The 23,600-nt window shown below is 52.7% G+C and overlaps 1 long non-coding RNA gene across 1 annotated transcript in view; it reads left to right on the top strand.

Annotated features, from left to right (window-relative positions):
- The window catches only part of LOC147353060 (uncharacterized), a 28,790-nt gene extending 5,900 nt beyond the window's left edge, over window positions 1-22,890 (top strand). Inside the window, exon 2 of the long non-coding RNA XR_015145340.1 lies at window positions 19,235-22,890. This is a non-coding gene — a long non-coding RNA (uncharacterized LOC147353060). The remainder of the gene's footprint in view (window positions 1-19,234) is intronic.
- The last annotated feature ends 710 nt before the right edge of the window (window positions 22,891-23,600 follow it).

Genomic DNA, 23,600 nt, shown 5'->3' with positions numbered 1-23,600 from the left:
AAATGGTATGGACCCAACAGAAGCAGAAGATATTAAGAAGAGGTGGAAAGAATACACAGAAGAACTGTACAAAAAAGATCATCATGACCAAGATAATCACGATGGTATAATCACGCACCTAGAGGCAGACATCCTGGAATGTGAAGTCCAGTGGGCCTTAGAAAGCATCATTACGAAAAAAGCTAGTGGAGGTGATGGAATTCCAGTTGAGCTATTTCAAATCCTGAAAGATGATGCTGTGAAAGTGCTGCACTCAATATGTCAGCAAATGTGGAAAACTCAGCAGTGGCCACAGGACTGGAAAAGGTCAGTTCTCATTCCAATCCCAAAGAAAGGCAATGCCAAAGAATGCTCAAACTACTGCACAATTGCAGTCATCTCACATGCTAGTAAAGTAATGGTCAAAATTCTCCAAGCCAGGCTTCAGCAATACGTGAACCGTGAACTTCCAGATGTTCAAGCTAGTTTTAGAAAAGGCAGAGGAACCAGAGATCAAATTGCCAACATCCGCTGGATCATCAAAAAAGCAAGAGAGTTCCAGAAAAACATCTATTTTTGCTTTATTGACTATGCCAAAGCCTTTGACTGTGTGGATCACAATAAAGTGTGGAAAATTCTGAAAGAGATGGGCATACCAGACCACCTGACCTGCCTCTTGAGAAACCTATATGCAAGTCAGGATGCAACAGTTAGAACTGGACATGGAACAACAGACTGGTTCCAAATAGGAAAAGGAGTGTGTCAAGGCTGTATACTGTCACCCTGCTTATTTAACTTATATGCAGAGTACATCATGAGAAACACTGGGCTGGAGGAAGCACAAGCTGGAATCAAGATTGCCGGGAGAAATATCAATAACCTCAGAGATGCAGATGACACCACCCTTATGGCAGAAAGTGAAGAGGAACTAAAAAGTCTCTTGATGAAAGTGAAAGAGGAGAGTGAAAAAATTGGCTTAAAGCTCAACATTCAGAAAACTAAGATCATGGCATCTGGTCCCATCACTTCATGGGAAATAGATGGGGAAACAATGGAAACAGTGTCAGACTTTATTTTTTCGGGGGGGGGGGGCTCCAAAATCACTGCAGATGGTGACTGCAGCCATGAAATTAAAAGACGCTTACTCCTTGGAAGAAAAGTTATGACCAACCTAGATAGCATATTCAAAAGCAGAGACATTACTTTGCCAACAAAGGTCCACCTAGTCAAGGCTATGGTTTTTCCTGTGGTTGTGTATGGATGTGAGAGTTGGACTGTGAAGAAAGCTGGGCGCTGAAGAATTGATGCTTTTGAACTGTGGTGTTGGAGAAGACTCTTGAGAGTCCCTTGGACTGCAAGGAGATCCAACCAGTCCATTCTAAAGGAGATCAGCCCTGGGTGTTCTTTGAAAGCTGAAATTCCAGTAATCTGGCCACCTCATGCGAAGAGCTGACTCATTGGAAAAGACTCTGATGCTGGGAGGCATTGGGGGAAGGAGAAGAAGGGGACAACAGAGGATGAGATGGCTAGATGGCATCACAGAATCGATGGACGTGAGTTTGAGTGAACTCCGGGAGTTGGTGATGGACAGGGAGGCCTGGCGTGCTGTGATTCATGGGGTCGCAGAGTCGGACACGACTGAACAACTGAACTGAACTTGCTAGCGTGTTAGATGAGAGCAATTATGAGACAGTTTGAACATTCTTTGGCTCTTTGGGATTGGAACGAAAACTGACCTTTTCCAGTCCCGTGGTCACTGCCGAGTTTTCCAAATTTGCTAACATATTGAGTGCAGCACTTTCACAGCATCAGCTTTTAGGATTTGAAATTGCTCAACTGGAATTCCATCACCTCCACTAGCTTTGTTCATAGTGATGCTTTCTAAGACCCATTTGACTTTGCATTACAGGATGTCTGGCTCGAGGTGAGTGATCACACCATTGTGGTTATCTGGGTCATGAAGATCTTCTTTGTATAGTTCTTCTGTGTATTCTCACCACCTTTTCTAAATATCTTCTGCTTCTGTTAGGTCCATATCATTTCTGTCCTTTATTGTGCCCATCTTTGCATGAAATTTTCATCCCCATCTAGACATTGCTTTGCCAGCAACCAACCCAAACCTTTGTCTTTGAAGTAGCGTGCTGAAGCAGCAAAGGGATGTTGGGGGCAAGAGCAAGATGGGATGGGACAGACCAGATGTAGGACATGGGGGTGGGAGTCCTGGGAAGGTGAGGAGGACCCCACAGGAGGGTCCTGCCACAACCGCAGTCAGGGTTACTCAAGTCTCCGTGCCTTTTCCCCGAAGTGCAGCATCTCTCAAGGCTAAAAACGTATCATGACTCTCAGGCATGGAAAAATAAAGTGGGCTGGTTTGGCTAATGTAACTCAGATGCAGTGCCTCTCCTCCCTTCTGCTGGAGCCACGAGGCTTGGCTGTATCTGATCTGGAAGAAAACCGATGTCTCAGGGGCTCTGATACGCATCTCTGTTCAAGCCTGTGTGTGTGAGCGTGCCCGGCCGCCAACTGGTGCCCAAACACGTGCTTGGAGGGAGGAGAGGAGTTCTGGGGGGCAGCCCTAAGGGATGAGCTACCTGTTAAGATGGCCCAGGTCAGGTACAGGTGAGCCGAGCCACACTCTTGTCATCTGCCTCTGGTAGGAAGCAGTCCCAGCAGCGTTTCACCTCAGCCCTAGGTGGGGAGGTCTGCAGAGACTCTGTTCCTAAAATAAAGTCCCAGGTCCTGGGGCTTGAACACATCTTTTTGAAGGACACTATGGAGCTCTCATAGATATTCAGTCAGTACTCACAGCAGCCTGATGAGGTGGTTGCTGCTGTTACTTCTGTTAGATGGCTGAGGAAGAGAGGCTCAGAAAGGTTAAGTTCCTACCTAACCCAAGATCACACAGCATGCTAACACGCAGAGGTGGGACTTGAACCCCGGCAGCTTGCTCCAGATAGCTTGGGGCTGTTAAGATAAGTGCTGCTGTGCTCATCCATACACAGGACTTTGTATGGATACATGTTCTCTTGGGGTAACCTCTACAGATGGGTAGTCCTGGGCCATATGGTGAGTCTGTATTTAACTTTTTAAAAAAACATATCTATATAATTATTTGGCTGCGTCAGGTTTTAGTTAAGGCCCAAGGATCTTTCGCTGCAGGGTGAGGGCTCCAGGGCACGAGAGCTCAGATGATCGGAGGCATGTGGGGTCTTAGTTTCCCCAACCAGGGAGCAAACTTGAGTCCCCTGCATTGCAAGGTGGAGTCTTAACCCCCGACCAGGGAAATCCTGTATCTAACTTTATAAGATAGGCCATCCTGTTTTCCTCACAACGTGTGACAGTTCTTGCTGCTCATGTGTTTTGCCAGGATTTGGAATAATCATCTCTCTTCTCCACCTTAGCTGTCCTTGTGGCTGCACGGGGCTATTTCACTGTGGGTGTGATTTGCATAAAATGAGTGTACAAAAATAAGATGCAGAGTAACCAGAGAGAGAAAAAGAAACAGAAATCTGAAACACTGAGGCCAAGCTTCATAGCCAGGAGGCGTGCTGTGCAAATACTGAGTCCTGACAGTCTCTGTGATTAAGCAAGAGCTGTGAGAAGACACAGCCAAGGGGGCAAGAGAAACAACAAGGCCCAGGGCCCTCACCACCAGCATCCCCTGTGAACCCTTTCCCCGCTCTGCTCTCTCTCATCCTGGCCCCGGTGTGGAGGCTTACTTTTCAGTTCTAGCCATGTCTTGGTCACGAAGCAGTCCCTCATCTTCAGAAGAACCTGCAGCATCGGAGATCCGCAGATATGGACTGGTTGGGCTCACAGCACACTCTCAGAATCTTCTACTCACTGGTGGTCTTAGCTCTGTCCCATCCCTGCCTCACTTGCCCCCACCCAGGGGTGCTGGCTGGACCCATCTCCCACATGAACAATGCACGTGAGTCCTCCTGTGGGGATTTGCTAACCCTGGGAAGCCAAAACTAAGACAGGAAGACTGACCACGAGAGAATGGAATATTTGAAACTGAGCCATTCCGAACAGAAATCCACAACTTACGATCATAGAAAAGGTCCAGGATACAGGCAAAGGAGCACGTAAACCCCTCTGGTGTCTCGTGGACACTAGCCACACAGCCTCATACGGGGAGGTCACCGAACATGATGATGCATCATACAGCCAACCGTCCTAGCGTCTGTCGGCCTGACACACAACACACTCTCACCCTCAGGAGGAAGTGGTAGCCTTCTCCACTGGGTGTGACTCGGAAGGAACTCTTACACTATCTGAATGGAGAGCCCCCCGGCCTGCCCCGGTCACCCACAAGTCTCCACGTGGCGTCTACCGCCAGTGTCTAAAAATAGAAGCCCCCGCCCCCCGCGCAGTGGGGGAACCACAGGAAGCAGTTCAAAACCACTTCCGGCGGCCACTCTGTGGCCGTTGTGAATAGAAGCGGGGCTGCTGCGGGATTCATAGGCAGTACACCGGGGCCTTCCATCAAGATGGAGCCACCCTGCATCGGGACGCGCTGTGGGGGTGGACGCGCGTCCCGTGGGCCTGGGCGCCGGGTCCATTCCCAGGCCTTCAGGCCCTGAGCCGGCACAGACAAAGCTCCGGAACTCACGGGAAACGGACTTCGGCCTCCTCACGTCCGGCAGCAGCTCCACGGCGCAGCCCGCAGCGCACACCCCGGGCGGCAGCTCCAAGCATACTTCTCTCAGTCCTGGGCTTGACCTGCCCTCTCTCCGCCCCCCACAGCTGCTTTTACTGTACTGCCTTTCACTGTATTTTACACGGAGAGAGCCTCAACAGCTGACCTGGGCAGCGTGGTTTTTTCTGTCGTGTCATTTTGTGTTGCGGCAGCGGTGCTGACCTGCGGCTTGCCTCACACTTTGGCGAAGTTCGCAGCAGGCAGCTGTATAAGAGAACGCCGCGTTTGTCAGCTCACCCTGCTCATGGAGACAGTGACGTCCTCAGGGCAGCCAGCGGGGGGTTCCCAGCAGCCCCCTACCCATCTGAGGCTGGAAGGCTGAGCTCAGGCCCCACCCCCACAGAAGATGCTGTGGCTTCGGCTTCCAAGGTGACAGGAGAGGCGGGCTCCTCATCACCTGCTGCTGCTTCTCTCAGAATAGAACGCAGAGGGAGGGAACATCTCATGGGCAAAAGCCACAGTGTTAAAGCCCGAGTCCTCACCGTGGCTGCTCCCCACAGTCTCGTGGGCATCTCTCTCCACGTCAGCCACCGCTTACTGGAGTCCAGGCGCCAAGACGCTTCCGTGAGAATGACAGCTCAGGCCCCTTCTTCTCCAGGACCTGATGTCTGGGGCGTGGCCAGGAGACCAGGAAGGAATGCGTTAAACCACTCCTTAAATAAGCCTCAAAAGCAGCCATGCAATTAACCAGCTCAACCCAAACAAAACAAGGATCCCTCAGCGGGCTTCCCCAGGGTTGGCGCAGCTGAATCTCACGGTCTGTGAGGACTGTGAGGACGGAAGGCCGGGCTCTCGTCAGTCCCAGAGCGTATCCTGGATCCCTAACCTGAACTGAGAAAGGGGGAGGTGAAAAGGGAGCTAAAGCATTTCCTGAAAACGGCAGACAGTCCCCATCCCCACGGCCCTGTCGCTGTGCGTGTTACATGGCCGCCTCACATCCTGGCTCTTGCCAGGCAGGAAGTTCAGGGCCCTTTTCTTGCATTTGTCCAGGAGGTGCTCCTCTAGGGGAGGAGCGGCCTCTGGCGCATTCAGGCCTGAGCTTATGGAATCAAGGAGTGGCCTCTGGTTCTGATGCACAGGAGATGCACACCCGGGGTGCCGGGGGCAGAGCGAAGGGTGGAGGACAGACCCTCTGAGGCCTGTTCTGGGCAGTGGGACCTGAGGCAGGTCCTACAAGAGCAGCAAAGCCCTGGACTCCTCCTCTCCGTGGGTTGTGCGTGCAGCAGGCACACACTGACACATCTGTTACTCACATGAATGCGTGTCTGTATTTTCACCAAGACTTAAGTCATATTTGAAGTCTTAGCCCAGGTTTTCCACAGGGCAGTGGGCACTCAGGGACAAATTTAGCCTTCATTAAAGGAGCAAGTCTTCTGAAGCTGGACGTGCAGCCAGCATTGCCCCACAGAGCGTGTACAGCCAGACGGGAAGCCTTCTCAGTCTTTGCCGGGAGGTTTCCCATGTCAACTGCCTCTAATGACATCCTTCTGACATACGACCAAGCCTGTTTTATTTGTACCATTTGTCACAGATGCTGGGATGTGGCGTGGATTGGGAAGGCTAAATCTGCCCCCTGATTTGGGGTTTTGGGCACCTTATCAGACTAGGACGGCTGGCCGCTCTTTACCCCTTGTCCAGGTACCCACAGGGGCCTGCAGGCACGTCAGGGTCAAGTGTAGCACTTGTCTCCTCACACTCCCCCCTGCCCCGAGATATTTACAGTCTCAAGGAGGCTAGAGCCAGAATCCAGAGGCGTGTTCTGAAGACAGCAGGCTCAGGAAAGGCCCTTCTCATTTTCTCCTTAAGATGCTCAAGGCGTGAGTTCTTAGACTTGTGGGTCAAGGCTAGTCGACTGGCTGCAGCTCCTTACAGAGCAGTCCAGAGCTTAGCGTCCTGCCTCTTCCTAGCATCTCGGCAGGAAGTGGCAGGGGAGAATCTAAGGCACACCCAGCAGGGTGATGACAGTGGGGGCGAGGCTGGAGCTGGCTTAGGGTCCCCAGTCTGCGAGGGCCCATGCAGTGTTGGCAGGACCCCCTGGGGGAGGGCAGCCCTGGGGCTGGCAGCAGGGGGCTGAGAGCGGGGCTGCGGGGTCCCTGCAAGCTGGCAGGACCCAGCGCTGGGCTGGAATTAGTCTCCAAGGAGGCCAAGGTTCCATGAAGGTCCAGCCCCTGAGATGGAGGAGGAAGAAGCAGTGTCTGGGCTGACTCCAGCCTGGGGTTTCCCTTTTCAATACAACTTCTGTTGTATTGAATACAACTATATCCAGTAAGTCCAACTACCAGCGCTTTTCTGTCACCTGGTCTTCTAAAAAGGTGACAGACCCTCTTACAACTGTGTTTCTGGCTCCTCTTTGTCCTCTTGACAGATTTACGTCTTAGAAGAAGAGTAAGGTGTGGTGGAAGGCATAAATGTTTATGGCAGTCACCGTAACTTCTTCCAGGAAAGTGAAGTGAAAGTGAAAGTCACTCATTCGTGTCCGACTCTTTGCAACCCCATGAACTGTAGTCCATGGAGTTCTGGAGGCCAGAATACTGGAGTGGATAGCATTTTCCTTCTCCAAGGGATCTTCCCAACCCAGAGATTGAACCCAGGCCTCCTGCATTGCAGGCAGATTCTTTACCAGCTGAGCCACGAGGCTTTCTAAAGCTTCCTTGTGGGCTAAAGAGACCTGATGAACCTCCAGTGATGGTGGTCTCATTTCTCCTTGGTCTAACTGTAACATTGTCATGTGTCCATAGGAGCCTAGGGGGCTGTCCTCAAATAGAAGAGACACAAAAGAGACTCTGCCGGGCACAGAGTTGGCTACTCAGGGATTTTGTTGAATACATGAATGTTGTGAGTTGCTCCCAGTCGTGTCTGACTCTGTGACACTATGGACTATGGCCTGCCTGGGATGCTTTCCTGAGCCCCGCACCGCCATCGGGAGGGCTGGGTGGGCAGGGTGCGAAGCTCACATGGCAGCTGAGTAGATGCAGGCTGTCCTCGGGGGGGCAGGGGCCTTCCTCATATCTAATTGCCTGGTGATGACAGGACCACCCACCGTCTTAAATTACCCTCCACTTGCTGAGCCCGTCGTCCAGCCCTCCCATGAGGAACTTAACGTATTATGTATTAGCAGGTAGGTCTCTGGTCCACCCTGGACACATACTCAAAGCCGACCTGCAGGGCTCTGGTCACATGGTGAATGACTGATGCCACGCCCTCTGCCCCAGGAATCTTACTCAAGTTCTTGCGGCAAAGTAGGCATCTCTGTCCCAGAGAAAGGTGCCAGGGGGTCCCCTGAAGCCTCGCATGCAACAGCCCCAAACCCGCAGATGCCTGAATCAGCGTTCTACACCTGGACATGGCACACCACTGCTGCTAGGGACTCTGCAGGTCAACAGGCAGCTGCTGGCTGGTATACAGGCGTTGATGGTCAACTTGACTGTGCTCAGGGGTGCCCAGACAGTGGGGAAGCACTCTTTCTGTCCAGGAGGGTATTTCTGTCCCGGAGGTTGTCTCCGTCCGGGAAGTGGGGGGGGTCCCCGTCCAGGAGGGTGTCCCTGGGTGAGATGAGCGCTGAGATGTGACCCTCTCAGAGCAGGTGGCTCCCCACACGCAGGCATCACCAGTCCACTGAGGGTCCAGCTAGAACAGGTCAGTGGAGGGCGAGTCTGCCCTCTCTGCTGAGTCAGGACACCCACGCCCTCCTGCTTCCCGATGTCAGAGTCTCTGCTTCTTGGGCTTTCGGATTCAGATGGGGGCTGACACCACAGCCCACTCTCCCTGGCCTTCACGGAGCACGTGTCTGGCCACTGACAAGGCCGAATGGGTGCCTTTCATAGTCCTAAGTTGTCACTTGTTGAATGTGTTGTCTTGTTTCTAATTTGAGGTCAATGGCGATGCCAGAGACATGAACAGAAGCAGCGCCTAAGGTCCACATTCCTCACAGGTGCTCTTATATTCATGCCGATACAAGGGGGACTTGGGGGCAAAAGGGTTCCACACATGGCCGGGGCCCATCCGCAGTCAATGGGCAAGGGGCTCAGTTCCCCCTGCCTGGCTGCAGAGGCCCAGCCTGAGGCTCTGACCATCTCACCCACTGCCGCAGGGCACCTGCACGTCAGGGTCTGCAGGGTCCTCGCACCGCCATGAATGACGAAGAAGAAGACACTCTAACAGTGGGCGGGCATGCATGGCATCACTCCACTCCCAAATGGTGGAGGAGCTGGGTTTGAACCCAGGTCCTGAAATCCCTCATCCAGAAGCAGTGAATCATCTCAGACGTGAGCCAAGGTTGCCATGCAGGCGCCAAGAGCCTCGGAGATGTAGCTGTTCAGGGGAAAAGCTCAGATCCATCTGTTTCATTTTAACCATTCTCCCTATATGCCTATCTAATCTCCAGAGGACCTCGACCATCCAATCTGGACCCACTGAGAGGGCGAGACTTCCTCGAGCTCAGTGTAGGAGCCACACACACACCCAGCCTTCCGGGCCCCTCCTCCTTGAGGCCCCCCTCCAACTGCAGGAGGGGCTTTCAAAGGCTGAAGTTCCCCAAATAACCCTCCTTCCCATGTTGTTATTCTTTAAGGGAAATGTCTACAGAAAATAAAAACCACTTGGAAGCGGCAGTTCTTGGAACAAAAGGCAGCAATCTGTGCGGGAAGCTGCCCAAGGTGGTTTTCCCTGAAGGGCCAAGCCTTTGGCATTCACGTGGTCAGTGCGCTTCACCCTCACCTTCCATGGAAGCCCTGCTCCGGGATGCCAGGACTTGGCCTGGAGGGACGTGCACCACTGGGAGACAGTTGGCTCCACAGGCACGGCTGGTCCCTCAGAAGTGCAGGGGCTCTGCAGGCTCCTCTCTCTGCCCATCACTTGTCAGGTCCATTTGACTGGTTGTCTCCAACCTTCCAAGCCATCGTCCAACCAGGCCCAGCAGGTGCCTCCAGCCCTGGGACAGCTATGCAGGCCTGGAGACTGGCCGCACCCCCTGGCCTGCTCTGCCCGTCCGCTGGGCAGCCGGCCTTCCTTTTCATCGGAGCTGCTGGAGGCCTACAGGCAGCTTACAGGAAACGGTGCCTGGAGAAACAAGAGGCCTTTGAAGCACAAGGTGAGCGGGCCTGGCTGTGGTTTACATTCTTTGCCTTAATTTTAACAAGTATTTCAGCCCCTTGAAAATGACCTCTTTAGAATAATAAACAGAACCCACACTGAGTTGTGGGCTGGCCCTTGGTTCTGGGCAGGAGGGGAGCTAAGCTCGGGGGGACATAACAGTAGCTGGCGAGTACGTGCGTGTGCTGGGGAGGGGGCAGAGGCCGCTGCAGCTCGACCAGCCCTCATTCTGGAGGTATGGTGGGGTTGGTGCCAGGTTACTCGTAGCAAGGGAAACCGAATACAGATGATAGAGGAGGAGCATTATGGAGGGAAGGGGCCGGTGTCTGCCTGTCCGGGCTGTTACTCGTCACGCCAGCTGGTGCCTTCCGAGCTCTGTCCCTCCACGAGGTGCCTGGAGCTTGCAGAGGGTCTGAGGGTGAGAGAGAGGCAGGGGAGGGACCATGGGGAATCCATCCATTCTCTGGGTAGTTATTAAGCACCTACTGTGTGCTGACTCACATCCTAGGCCATGGAGGTCAGCACTGAGAGAAACCCGAGCCGTGCCCTCCCATGCCTGGTTCACACCAGCAGCAGTAGAGTCCCCCAGGAACAGGCTAGAAATGCAGACTGCCCCCGCCCCCAGCCCGTCAATAAGGCCCTGGGCCACTGGGTGCACGATCGAGTCGAGGACTCTGCGCTGGAAAACAGAAGGCAGACACTGGTGGGAAACCCCATGTGGCCCTGGAAGAGGGGAGACCCACTCTGTGGCTGCATGTGGGGCAGCAGGGTGAGCTCAGCCACCGACTGAATCATCAGCCCCACATCCACACCTTGATGGGGGCGGCCCGGAGACGCAGCCCTGCCCCTCGTGAGGCAGGCAGAATAAGCTCCCATCCTGATCCCCAGAACCTGGGAACATGACCTTCCAGGGGACGTGAGCTCTATCAGCCTTGCCCCCGACTGTGGCTTCAGCCCTCAGCACAGAGCCTAGAGCCTGGTAGGCGCTCATAGCTACTTGCTGGCTGTGGGCATCAACCCCGGTCCCCAGAACAGACAGACAGCTTCTCAGAGAGCAGATCACCCCAGAAGTCTCCACCAGCCAGGCCAGACCTGAACCCCTGACCTAGCGGAATATTCCACTGCCCACATCCGCCCGCCTCCTTTGCCAGTAAAAGCCAATGTGTAAAATTACCCAGCAGCCAGGCAGACAAGCACAGGGGGTGTTGGCCGCCCCGTGTGCCAGCCCGGCATGAAATACCTGTTTCTCAAGGATCCAGGAAGGGCTGGTCCCCTTGCCTCCTGTGGGTTTCTAAACAGCCCACTGGCCCGAGGCCGGGAAGGCTTTTTTACGGAGATTAGTGGCGTCCTTCCCCAGATGTGTGCTGTCCTCCTCTGGGTGTGAGCCTCCCTGCTGCCCATCGGGCACCCTTAACCTTCAGAAAAGGACCTTTGCAAGTCTCCCCTTAGCAACAGAAAAGCACTGAGGAGACTTGCGGCTTCTGGGCTCTGATGGACAGCGCAGTCTCACCCTCCAAGCGACCTGAAGGGACGGCTGCACGAGGACGTGAGGTGAGGGCTTGGCCCTGAGACGCAGAGCACAGTGCCAGCACTCACACCCAGCTGTGCACACCCACCCTCCTCATCTCTGCCACCACTCAGTCCCTACCACACTCCTGTCCCATTTCCAGATGAGGCTCAGAGAAGGAAACAAAGGTGCCCAGGGTTGCACAGCTCTCCAGCTGGTGGAAACAAACCCTAACCTCCAGGGTACTCTGACACTGTATGTTGTTGAGTTGCTAAGTCGTGTCTGATTCTTTGCAACCCCGTTTCCTGCCACACTCCAGGATTCCCTGTCCTTCACTCTGTCCCAGAATTTGCTCAAACTCCTGTCCGTTGAGTCAGTGACGCCATCCAACCATCTCATCCTCTGTTCCCCCCGCCTCTCCCGCCACCGCCCTGCCCTCAATCTTTCTCAGCATCAGGGTCCTTTCCAATGAGTCAGCTCTTCGCATCAGGTGGCCTAAGTATTGGAGCTTCAGCTTCAGCATCAGTCCTTCCAATGGCTATTCAGGGTTCATTTCCTTTAGGATTGACTGGTTTGATCTTGCTGTCCAAGGGACTCTCAAGAGTCTTCTCCAGCACCACAGTTCAAAAGCATCAATCCTTCCATGCTCAGCCTTCTTTATGATGCAACTCTCACATCCATACATGACCACTGGAAAAACCAGAGCTTTGATATATGCTTTGACTCCGTATGGCCAGACCCTCAATCTCTGGCACATAATTCAGTAGTGGTATCAGCTCCATGGGGATTTGTTGAAAGCAAGGGTGTTGAGCACCATCTGGCCCTTCCTCAGTCATCAACAGAGATTAGTGTTGACAATATTGTTCCTAGAACAGAGGGCTCCCAAACTTTTAAATCTCAGGACTGCTTTACATTCTTAAAACTTGTTGAAAATCCCAAAGAGCCTTGGTTTTGTGGCTCACATCTACTGGTATTTATAGAATTTGATGTAAATTGATAACATTTAAAAATATTTTATCCATTAAGTCTTATAAATGAGAACAACCCATTGCATGTTAACACAAATAATGTGTTTTAGAAAAAAAATCATGTTTTGCAAAATAGTAGTGAGAAGATTCATTGTTTTACATTTTTGCAAACCTGTTTGAGGTCTGGCTTAATAGGAAACAGCTGGGTTCTCTTATCTGCCTCTGCCTTCAATCTGGTGCCTGTGAAAAAAAGCCTGGCCACACACAATTAGGCATTTGGAAATTCAGAGGTAACTTAATACTCTTTTTGGATAATTGTGGGTTTTATTCTTTAATACTATACCAAAACTCGGCGAGAGGGAGTTCCTTAAAGGTTAGCTGCAATGTGGAATCTAAAACCAAATCAGTGAACTTTTTGTACCTATTGTATTCAATTGCATTGATCGGTCCTGAAAGTGGAACGGGTCTTCTACCCATGCGCGATCCTGTAACATTCCAGACCATCTTGACCACCCGGAAAGATGTCAGGGTCTAAGACCACACTGTATAACTGCTGGACTGGGTTAAAAGCTCTGGAATGGGGTTTACGTCTGTCTTCTTGGGCTCTGTGCTTCCTGAAGAAAGGAAGTGGGGGAGGGAGGGAAGGAAGGAGGGAGGGAGGGATGGGTGAGAAGGGAGGGTGTTAGTGACACAATAGTCTGGACTCCAGTTGGACTCTCAGAGCAGCCCTGAGACCTCAGACGCCCTTCTATCTGAGGGGAGCCCATCAAATGAGCTCTGCTGTCTGCAGACATCCACACCGGCAGGAGTACCCAGGCCTCCGGTCACTTTTCCCGGATGCTTCGTGCCTTTGGTGTGAGATTTCCAGAGGATTCCCAAGCTGTACAGACTACATGTTGTCCTCAGCTTGAATCTTGATGTCAGCATTCCTGTGGTCTGATGATCGACCCGTGTCCATCACAGCCCCACCAGGAAAGCAGCCTCTCCCAGAGGTAACTGAAGAAGGTGTGTATTGGGGGGGGGGGGGCGGGGCGGGTATTTACAGAGCAAGAGTGGGGTTCCAGGACCAACAAGGATGGGGAAGCAGCCCTCTTCTGCTGGCAGTCTCTCCCACCCTCCCTCTGACACCCCATGTACACCCAGGCCATGCTCTGTTGGCCTCTCCTGCACCGTGACTCACCACCGTCAGTCCCTTATAGACCGAGCACTGTGTCGGGTGAGCCTCCTGTGTGTCACAGGGAACCAGAAGTCAGAGAGGCAGGGCACCAGCCTTAGGGTATAAGGGCACAGTGGTGCACGGCAGAGGCTACTTGTCAAAGCCTTGTCCAGTGTGAGGAGGCCAGAGGACACTGCACTGAGCTCACAGAGCCCAAGATTCAGGCTCCAACCTTGGGCAGTGTTGCCCACCTTCCTGGGCTTCTTGTCTGTGAAGCCGAGAGCCCACCTGGGTGATGATGCTAAGGCTTCTCCCAGCTCTAACCACGCCCAGGCCCGGCAAGGGTTGTGGACCCTGTGCCTTTGTCTTCTAGATCTGAACAAGGCCCCAGAAACACATTGGTGTGCTAAGGTTCGGTGGACCAACAGCCTACTTCTCCATGGCCCCACGTGCTTGTGGGGTCAGGAGATGTAAAATCCGACATTGTGCTCAGCAGACTTCCTCCATCTGGATTTCTGCCGCCCACAGCGGGGACCACTTGCCAAACACATGTTTACAGAGTACAGCCCACTTCATGGTGACTCGTGGAGCTGACAAAACCCACCTTTGCCCTGGCCCCATGCATCCTGCCCACGCGTGCTTTCTGGCTGGGGAAAGATGCAAGACCACGCTGGGTAGAGGGGTCCTTGGCTCCATGTACCACAGGGGCTGTGCTGATGCCAGGCGATGGCACAGGGCACATAGGCCAGGCTTCACTCAAAGCGTAGACATGATTCAACTCATAACGGAAAGTCACTCATTTCTAGGGTCAGGCCAGCGGATGCTGTTAGGAGGAGTGTTTACAAGTGTGTCCCTGTATTGCTGCTCAGTCTTCTGGGTGACACTCAAGAGAATGGGAGACAGCCACGCTGGGGTGACTAATGAGTTTAGGAAGGCTTCAGAGAGACCAGAGTAATGACAGAAGTAAGCACTGCTGCAAAGCTGCTCCATACAAGGGATTAAAATGCTGACTTCCCTAAAATGCAAGTTTTTAAAAAATGGTTTATTTTCCTAATATTGTGGTAAAATAGACCTGACATAAAACTTACTGGTTTAACCATTTTAAGTGTACAGTTCTGTGGCATTAAGTACATTCACATTGTTGTCACCACCCAGAACTTCTCTAGAGCTGTTTCATCTTCCTAACTGAACACCGACCCACCCCGTCCCTCAGTCCCTGGCCCCCACCATCCTGCTTTCTGTCTCTATGAATTGGACTCCACTTGTACTTCATAGACCTGGACGCCTACAGGACTTGTCATTTTGTAGTCAAACATGTCTTGGCATGTTGGACTTCACTTACTGTCTTCAAGGTTTATCCACACCGTACATGTCAGTAGGACATGATTCCTCTTTAAGGCTGAATAATATTGTGCTGTGTGGACGGGTCACATTTTGTTTGTGCAGTCGGACACTGATGGACACTTGGGTTGCTTCCACCTCTTGGCTGTTATGAGTAGTGCTGCCATGGCCATCCTTGCTATAATGGTGGTGGTTTAGTCGCTAAGTCGTGTCTGACTCTTGCAACCCCATGGACTGTGGCCTGCCAGGCTCCTCTGTCCATGGGATTCTCCAGGCAAGAACTCCAGGGGATCTTCCCGACCCAGGGATCAAACCCGGGTCTCCTGCATTGCAGACAGATTCTTTACCAACTGAGCTACAAGGGAAGCCCATCCTTGCTATAAACAACCTTTAAAATAGGTATCTCTAGGCTGGCTGAATAATTTACCAATTATTCACTAAATTGCTTGGCACAACTGACCTCAACCTGAATTATACCTTGATCCCAAGGTATAATGGAAAATTCACGGGCTTTGAAGCCAAAATATACTGAATTTTAAGTGCCTGCAGCTTTGGGCAATTTAATCCTCCCAAGCCTCACTTTGTCCGTCTGTAAAACAGGACTTGTGGTGGACACCACTGCTTGTCCAGCATCCACACTACCTTCCTGGCTCCTGAAGAAGTCTTGAATATTTTCAGCATTTTTCTCCTCCCAGGTGACCAGCACATACTGCATCTCAGGGAGGCTCAGGATTAGGTAGGTGGGCACAGCAAGCCCCTCCCCCAGCCAGTGAGTGATTTGAGACCCAAGCTTCTGGCAATCAGCTCCTGGCAGTCCCCTGGCAACTGTTGCTAGGGTTGGGGCGGGCTCCTACCAGAGTGGTCCAGTCAGGGGGAGGACTGACTGCAGGTAGAGGGGGTGCTGCTGCCCCCAGGATCCAGCAGGGAAGCTGGCTGTCCAAGTCACCACTGACAACCCTCCTGCCTCCACCGGGAGCCAGCATGAGGACAGAGCCCAGGCCAGGGGAAGGCAGAGAGGTGGAACTAGGTCCGTACACCCCTCCCTAGCACACGCGTACACATGCGCACAGACACACACGTGCACAGGCTCTCAGACACGTGGCACACTCAGTATATCAGTGGACTCAGAATGTTAAAACGCACCCCTTTAAATAACAAGGCAGTCTTGCTCAAAGTCGACAGGTGATGGGTGAGGCTCCAGAGGACTTAATTGACTTGCCCAGAGTCAACCAGGAGGCCTGTATAAATTCAAGACTGCCACCCAAACACCCTAACTCAACTGCCTCCGTATTATTCTCTGTTCACACACATGTGTACACATGCTTCCCACAAAACACACACACACAATTAGTTTCATAAGTTGTCACTAAACCGAAGCAGCCCTCAGTGATAATTCATGGCTCTGAAACTTGTGGCCTGCTGGCTACTCATTGCAGTGTTGTTTGAATGCAGAGATTTATTACAGAAAGAGAAGCCCGTGCAAAACCGTTCCTGTCGTCAGCATGACTACTGGTTCTGACGTAAGACATCATTAGAAGCAAGCGAAAATGAAAAATGATGCAGGCAGGGGTAGTGGGGACAGAGAGGCAGAGGAGGGCTGGAGCCGGCTGGAGATGGCACATGTCTTCTGCAGCCTGTAGCTCCGTCACTTTCAGCAAAGCAGAAGCATTCTTGTAACATCTAGAGAGTCTGAATAAGATCTGTAGATTGGCTGAGAGTTGCGTCAATTTTAGTTCCCTAATTTTGATCATTGTCCTGTGGTTATAGAAGAGGATCCCTCGCTTTTAGGAGACGTACGCGATAGTATTTGGTGGAAAGGCAAGTCCTATCCACAGCTTCCTCTGTGTGTGTGTGTGTGACAGAGCAAGGTCACAGCAAGTAAGGTGAACGTTCACATTTGTAGAATCTCAGGCACAGGTGTCTTGAGAATCCTGTGCTCTTCTTCCATTTGTTAGAAATCATGTCAGGGGAAAAAGAGGCTTCGTGGTCTCCAGAGGACCCCTGTGGAGAAAGCAGACAGCCAATTCAAGAGCAGGGATCGAGGAGAGGCTTGCTGGAGGCGGCGGGGGGACAAGCCGCCGCTGCAGCCTGAAGTCTTGGAGAGGTGGCAGCTGGACCCTGACCCTGTGACCAGGTTCTCCTGGACCTGCTGGAAGTGTCGTGGTTGGAATCATCAAAGCCACCTCTCCCACCTCTGCAGCATCAGCAACAGCCCGGGAGCAGCCCCCAGCCCCCACACATGGTGATGGATTGGAAAGCGTCCAAGTGCGGAGCGTTTTTTGTGCTGATGATACGATACACACAGAGCTGGATGGTGCACACTCTAGAGCATGCAGATCCCAGTGCTTCATGGATTATACACACTTGTCATGGGTGAAACACTTCCGAGACTGGCCGCCCCACCCCGTGTTTTATTAACATGAAGCACATTATATGATACAGCTGCAGCACTGCCCCCCGCACTGTTCAGTTTAGTTCAGTTGCTCAGTCGTGTCTGAATCTTTGCAACCCCACAGACTGCAGCACGCCAGGGCTTCCTGTCCATCACCAACTCCTGGAGCTCACTCAGACTCACGTCCATCGTGTCAGCGATGCCACCCAACCATTTCATCCTTTGTCATCCCCTTCTCCCCAGCACTGTACACCACGGCATCTCCCCGCCTCCTCGCTGGACTCGGAGCTTCTCGCTTGCTGGCCGTGGGCTGGGTGGGTCTACAGGGATAAAGAATGTGCACGCCAGACGTGATGTTTGTTTTCTGATAATCAATGGATTTTATGCATCTGCCAAGAGTTGTGAACGGGCGATATGATATATAGATAGTCGGCAACTAAATTTCATCTCGCTCATCAGTGCTGATGGACAGGAAGTGGATGCAGGTAGGTTGTGTGGAGAGAAACATGGGGCCGGCCCTGGCGTCTGCAGGAAGAGTGAGGTGGTGGACCAGCAGGGTCCACCCTGGGGTCCAGACAGGCCAACAGCCATGGTTTCCTACTCCCGACACCTGACACCTGCAGCAGAGGGAGCTCCCCCAGGCTTGCTCCTACCCACCCCCTCCCCGGCCCAGCCTCCCTGGGGTAGCTGAGTCTCTCTGAGAGCAGCCTGCACCCAAGTCACTGGGTCACTGGGTGTGTGGCTGGCATGCAGGTGCTGGTGCAGTGTGTGGGTGGGGCCGAGATCCTGGGTTTCCAACCAGCTCCGAGGTGGTGTCTGCCAACCACGTGGGGTAGAGAGGATCTACAGTAAATGAATGAAGAGACCCTGACTCAGAGCCCATCACCTTCTAATGATAAAAGTGTGACCATCGCCCCCTCGCTACTGACAGCTGGGGCGACTCAGGGCCCCATCACCTCCTCCGTCAGCCTGCCGGGGAAAACCCCCTCCTGGGTGATGCTGCTGGGTCTTGCCTAACCCCCTGCAGCCCGCGTTGAGGTGCTGGACGCCTCCACGCAGCCCTCCCCTCCTTTCTGTCTTTTCCTCCCTCTTACCCTGGGCACCGGTCTCGTGGTCTGTGTCAGGGACCCCCGCCCTCTGGCTTCTGGCTGGGGTCGGCCAGTGGAAGCAACAGCTGGAGACCGGAGGGGGAGTCGGTGAGACCTCTCCTCCTGGGTGACGCGCTCGTCTTCTGGAGTGTGTCCATGGTGTGTGGAGAGCAGAGTGCCAGTCCTCAGGAGGGCACCAGGAGGAAGAGCAGAGGGCTGTCCTAACTCTGTGTTAGTTGAGTTTACTTGCTCGTATGATATTTTACTTGCTCTTTCTATTAAATCTGTCACCTTCTAACTCAAGTCTCTCCTTCATGAAGCCCTCCTGGATTACTTGAACCTTCAATAATATCCTTATTTCAACTCACTCAGCAAATAGCATAGCCCCTGATTTTGAGCCATCTTCTCTCTTGTTGTCCAGTTGCTCCTAAGGTCTAGTCTCCACAACTGGACAAGAGACTTAAGTTCACGTCCGGGCTTGGACATGTCCCATCTCCACAGCAACTGGCACGCACGGGGATCTCACTGGCCACCTCAGCAAGACCTCTCCTCTGACGGCAAACACATCTGGAACTCAAAGAATGCAAATAAATACTTTGAGAAAAATGCATTTTTATGTGTGTTTTCTGTTTTCATAGTAAATGAATTTCGGGGGAAATATCTAAAAACAATAAAACCTTTTTAAAAAGTCAACTTAAAAAATCACTTTATAGGGATATAATTTGCCTAACACACCAGTTCGCCCACTTCAGGTGTGAATTTCAGTGGTGTTTGGTGTCTTCACAGAGTTGAGCAATCATCAGCACAGTTGATTTTAGAACATGTCTTATTGGCTCAAAAGGAAGCCCCCTCCCCTTTCACAGCCCCTCCCTTTATCCTGCTCTCTGGCTCTGAGTACAGATTTAAAACCCAGAGCCCGAGAGAGGCATCACATGTGTAAATGCCTCTATATACCTTTCTGTCTGCATTGCCTGTGACTCTGATCGCCTCTTTTGCGGTCTGTGTTTCAGGAGAACTGGATTCAGAGGACGTGAAAATTAACCTGGTTTTGCCGTATTCCTGGGCACCTGCCTCCATGCACACCTGAGTTCAGGAGCCATGTCCCTCCACTAGAGGGCGGGCATCGTAGACGCCTGCTACGCCACCTGGGCTGTCGCGTGTGTTCCGGCCTCAGCCCTGGAGAAGGTAAGAGCTGGTGCCTGCAGGTCTTAAGTGCTCTGCCCGCTGTGTCGCAACCATAAGCGAGCCGGGAAGGGAGCTTTCACTCAAGAGCCAGCTGCTGGCTGGATCGATGCAGAAGGCGAGGCATGGACACAAAGAGATACTTTGTGCTGGTGACGATGCTGATGATAGCAATACAGTCCTTTCTGGGACGTTCGCAGTGCGCCGGGCACAGCACTAAGAACATTACACGGCTATCTTATTCAGTCCTCCCAACAGCCTTCTGAGATGGACCCATTGTTCTGCCCAATTTGCTGGTAAGGAAGCTTAGAGAAAGAGCTTTCAGGGCTCACCCAGAGGACCTTTCCTGACCTTAAGGTGGGTGGAACCATCCATTTGGTGAGAGGGAGGGGCTGGTCTGAACTGGATGACCTTCCGAAGGCTGTGGAGTGCGAGAATTCTGACTTCTGCAAAACCTGAATCGTAGACCGTCCCTTCAGTAAAAGCGCTGGACCCTTTTAGGCCACACCCACGGGAGAGGTGCGCTGGGGAGCTGCTGTTCAGTCCTCGGTTGTGTCTGACTCTCTGCGACCCCATGGACTGTAGCCCACCTTGCTCCTCTGTCCATGGGTTTCCCAGGCAAGAATACTGGAGTGGGTTGCCATTTCCTTCTCCAAGCAGAAAGAGCCTATTTTCTATGTAAGTCATAAGCATATGACAGTGTGTGTGTCTAAATGAGAACTCTGCACCTCCTCTCCTGGTCCGCCTGGATGGATCTGGCTCCAGTCACGGCCAAGTCCTTAAGGTCTTATGTTCCAACAGGATGGTGTCCACCCAGGGTTCCCCCCTGTCTCCGGGTGTCCTGCCCCCTACTGCAGCGTAGGACCCAGGAAGCAGCCAGCAGCCCTCGATTTCCGGCTCAGGCCCCTTCTCTATGGAGTTTATGTTATTAATTTTAGAGATGTTGATATGGTTAGTGGCAACATCCCATGTGGCCTGGAACAACCTCCCTTCCAGGCTCCCAAGGGCCAGGAGGTAGGACTCCAGAGGCAGAGATGAGGGGGAGAGGGACCCCTTCTCACTGTTAAATGGAGTGTACCTCACTCCCACAGTGGTGATGCCAGCTGACTGCTGAGCCTCTGCTGGAGTTGGGGCCTTGCAGCCTACACAAACCCCCATGAGCCCTGTGAGCCGACCTCCAGAGTGGGCCTTCACACCCCACCCCCATTTCTTCATAGAACCTCTGTCCTTTGCAATGTCCCTCCCCCAAGATGTCCCAACCATCTCCGAGTATGTAGCCACTTCTGGAGTCCAGGAGCATCCCAGATGGTACAGTCGACTGTGGCCCATGTTCATGCCACTTTCCAGTGCTAGGCAGTGCTAGGGAATGTGGGGTGTGCTCAAATGTGTCCAACTCTTTGCGACCCCATGGACTGTAGCTCACCCAGCTCCTCTGTGCATGGGATTTCCCAGGCGAGAATACTAGAGTGGATTGCTATTTCCTTCTCCAAGGAATCTTCACAACCCAAGGATCAAACCCAAGCCTCTTACATCTCTTGCATTGATAGATGGATTCTTTATCACTGCACCACCTAGGAAACCCTAGGTAACATTATTTATCTTCAGGGGAAAAAAAACTGAAAGTAGGGCTTCCCTGGTGGCGCAGATAGTGAAGAATCCAGTTGCAATGCAGGAGACATGGGTCCAATTGGGAAGATCCCCTGGAGTAGGAAATGGCAACCCACTCTGGTATTCTTGCCTGGAGAATTACATGGATAGAGGAGTCTAGCAGGCTACAGTCCATGAGGTCACAAAGAGTCAGATGCAACTGAGTGGCTGACACTTCCCCTTTTTTTTCACAGCAGATGAGCACTGCCAACAACTTATAAGCCAGGAATAAACAGATGAGGGAAATCATCACCAAAGAGAACCTCTTGGGAGTGTAAAATGGGGCCACCTTTGGAAAATAGCCCAGAAGTTCCTCACACTGTGAAACCTGGAGTGACCACTAAGGCCCCAGCCGCTCCAGCCTCGGGGTTCCTCTCTCTGGTCTCCCCCTGGGCACTGACATGTTCCATCCCTGCTCAGCAATCATTCTGTCCACAACATTCTAATCAGCACTGAATTATCCCATTGGACACAGAACACAAGAGTGGTTCCTCCTGGCTTCAGGACCTGTCACTGTCCATTGGAAGGTCATCTGTCCAAGTCAAGGAGATCCTGGCCAGGGCTGCAGCCCGTCCTCCTGGGGGCTGGAGGGTGCCAGCATCCTCGGCCCTGGGATCTTTCTCTTGGCCTGTGGCTGCTGGTCCAGCCGCCAATGCCAAGAGCTAACAACCACAGTGGACGCAAGAAGGTTCCCACCTCAGTGACCTGGCGGGGGAGTGTGTGTGTGCGTGTGTGTGAGAAACGGGCAGGTGTGTATGTGTGTGAAATGGGCAGGTGAGTGTACAATGAGCAGGTGTGTGTGTGTGTGAATGGGCAGGTATGTGTGTGTGTGAAAGGGCAGGTGTGTGTGTGGGAGAAACAAGCAGGTGTGTATGTGTGTGAAATGGGCAGGGGTGTGTGTGTATGTGTGAAATGGGAAGGTGTGTATGTATGTGAAATGGACAGGTGAGTGTGAAATGGGCAGGTGTGTGTATGTGTGAAACAGGTAGGGGTGTGTGTGTGTGAATGGGCAGGAGTGAGTGTGTGTGTGTGTATGTGTGTGAATGGGCAGGTGCGTGTGTGTGTGTGTGTGTGTTGTGTGTGTGAGAAATGGGCAAGGGTGTTGCTGCAGAGATGAAATCTGACCTACGTGGGCTCCACAGCAGCTCCTCTCCCGCATTCCCTTACCCATGGACGCCAGGGCCGTGCAGCCTGACCACCCATCACAGACCACCAGCAAACAGGCCGAGTGAAGGACATCATTACCACAGCGAGAGGCTAGCTGATGGGCACCCCATGACCCCTGAGACCCGTCTCCACGGTGGGAACCCTGCCGGGCGACATGGCAGAAGCACAGGTAGTGCCCGTGTGGCACCCTGGTGTCCCAGACTCAGAAGCACCCAGGGCAGGCAGGGAGTAGGGTCCAGTTACCCCAGTGAAAGCAGCTGGGGAGGGTCCACTGGCGTCAGGAATCCCTGGGCCTCAGACACGACTACATGGCTGTGGGCCACTGACCATTCACATAACCTCTCTGAGCTTCAAGTGTCCCAACTGCAAACCGGGATTTCTGCTGCTTACTTTAAAGAGCTGTTGTGAGCGTTGGATGAGCAAATGCCTGGTTAGCAAATCAATGTAGAAACGATGCCGGTCGCACCTGTGTGTGCTGCACACCAGGCTCCGTGTTGGGAGATCACACACCCTCAAGCACACAGACGCACACACTCTGGATGTTCATTAAGCTCCTGCTCTGTGCATGGAGTCGCCCTGCTGATACAGAAATGTCACCTGCCCTCATGTAGGTGACAGTCAACTGCAAGAGACAGGAAGCAGGCAAACAAGTAAAGTAAACAAGTAAAGAGATGAGCAGTGTATTTTCAGTAGTGGCAAGCACTGCAGAGAAGAATAACCATAACAAATCCAGATAAGGAGACGTAGGGCGATCCGTTTGAGGAGGCTCTGTTTTTAGACTTAGGGGGTCAGGGAAGGCCTCCCTCCAGAAGTAGGTGCTGCCCAGGCCCAGACCTGACCAGCAGGGAGAAAGCAGCCACCTTGGGCTCTAGAGGCAGGGCCTTCCATGAGCACCAGCCCCCACTTCCCAGCTCCGATGCAGGTGCTGGGCTTGGAGACCTGCCTGGCACCCTGTGGCCCTGGGGACAGGAAGGCAGGACCAGCACCTGCTCTGCTTTCTCCTCAGTGGTAGTGGGCAGGGGGTCGGGGGGCAGGGGTGGGGGAAAATGAAATAAAGCTTCACAGCCTGGCTGTGTTGTGTCGAGGCCTTCGTGGCCCAGGGCTGGGGCTGAGAGAGGATGCTCTCAGCATCCTGTCATCTCATTAAATCAAATTCCCAGGCGCAGTGGGGGTACTAGGCGTCCAGAGAGCCGTGGTTCCTCACTGGCAATGAATAGCCCGTCTTGTTTCCCTTCAAAAATATTTTTTAAAATGCCTCAACAGAAGCACCTCTCTCTTCTGGGATTTCCAAAGTTAGCAAAAACTGAGCTCCAAGCAGCAGAAAGCTAAATTGGTGTGTAGCTTGTGTTTCCCATTTCCTTTGCTTGCATCTTCCTGCCC

The sequence above is a fragment of the Bos grunniens genome, chromosome 18, assembly GCF_055505025.1.
Source record: "Bos grunniens cultivar Pamir isolate PY7600 chromosome 18, Bosgru_T2T1.0, whole genome shotgun sequence".
Classification (NCBI taxonomy): Eukaryota; Metazoa; Chordata; class Mammalia; order Artiodactyla; family Bovidae; genus Bos; species Bos grunniens.
The sequence above is the reverse complement of the archived record's forward strand: the minus strand, read 5'-3'. Positions and strand labels throughout refer to the sequence as shown.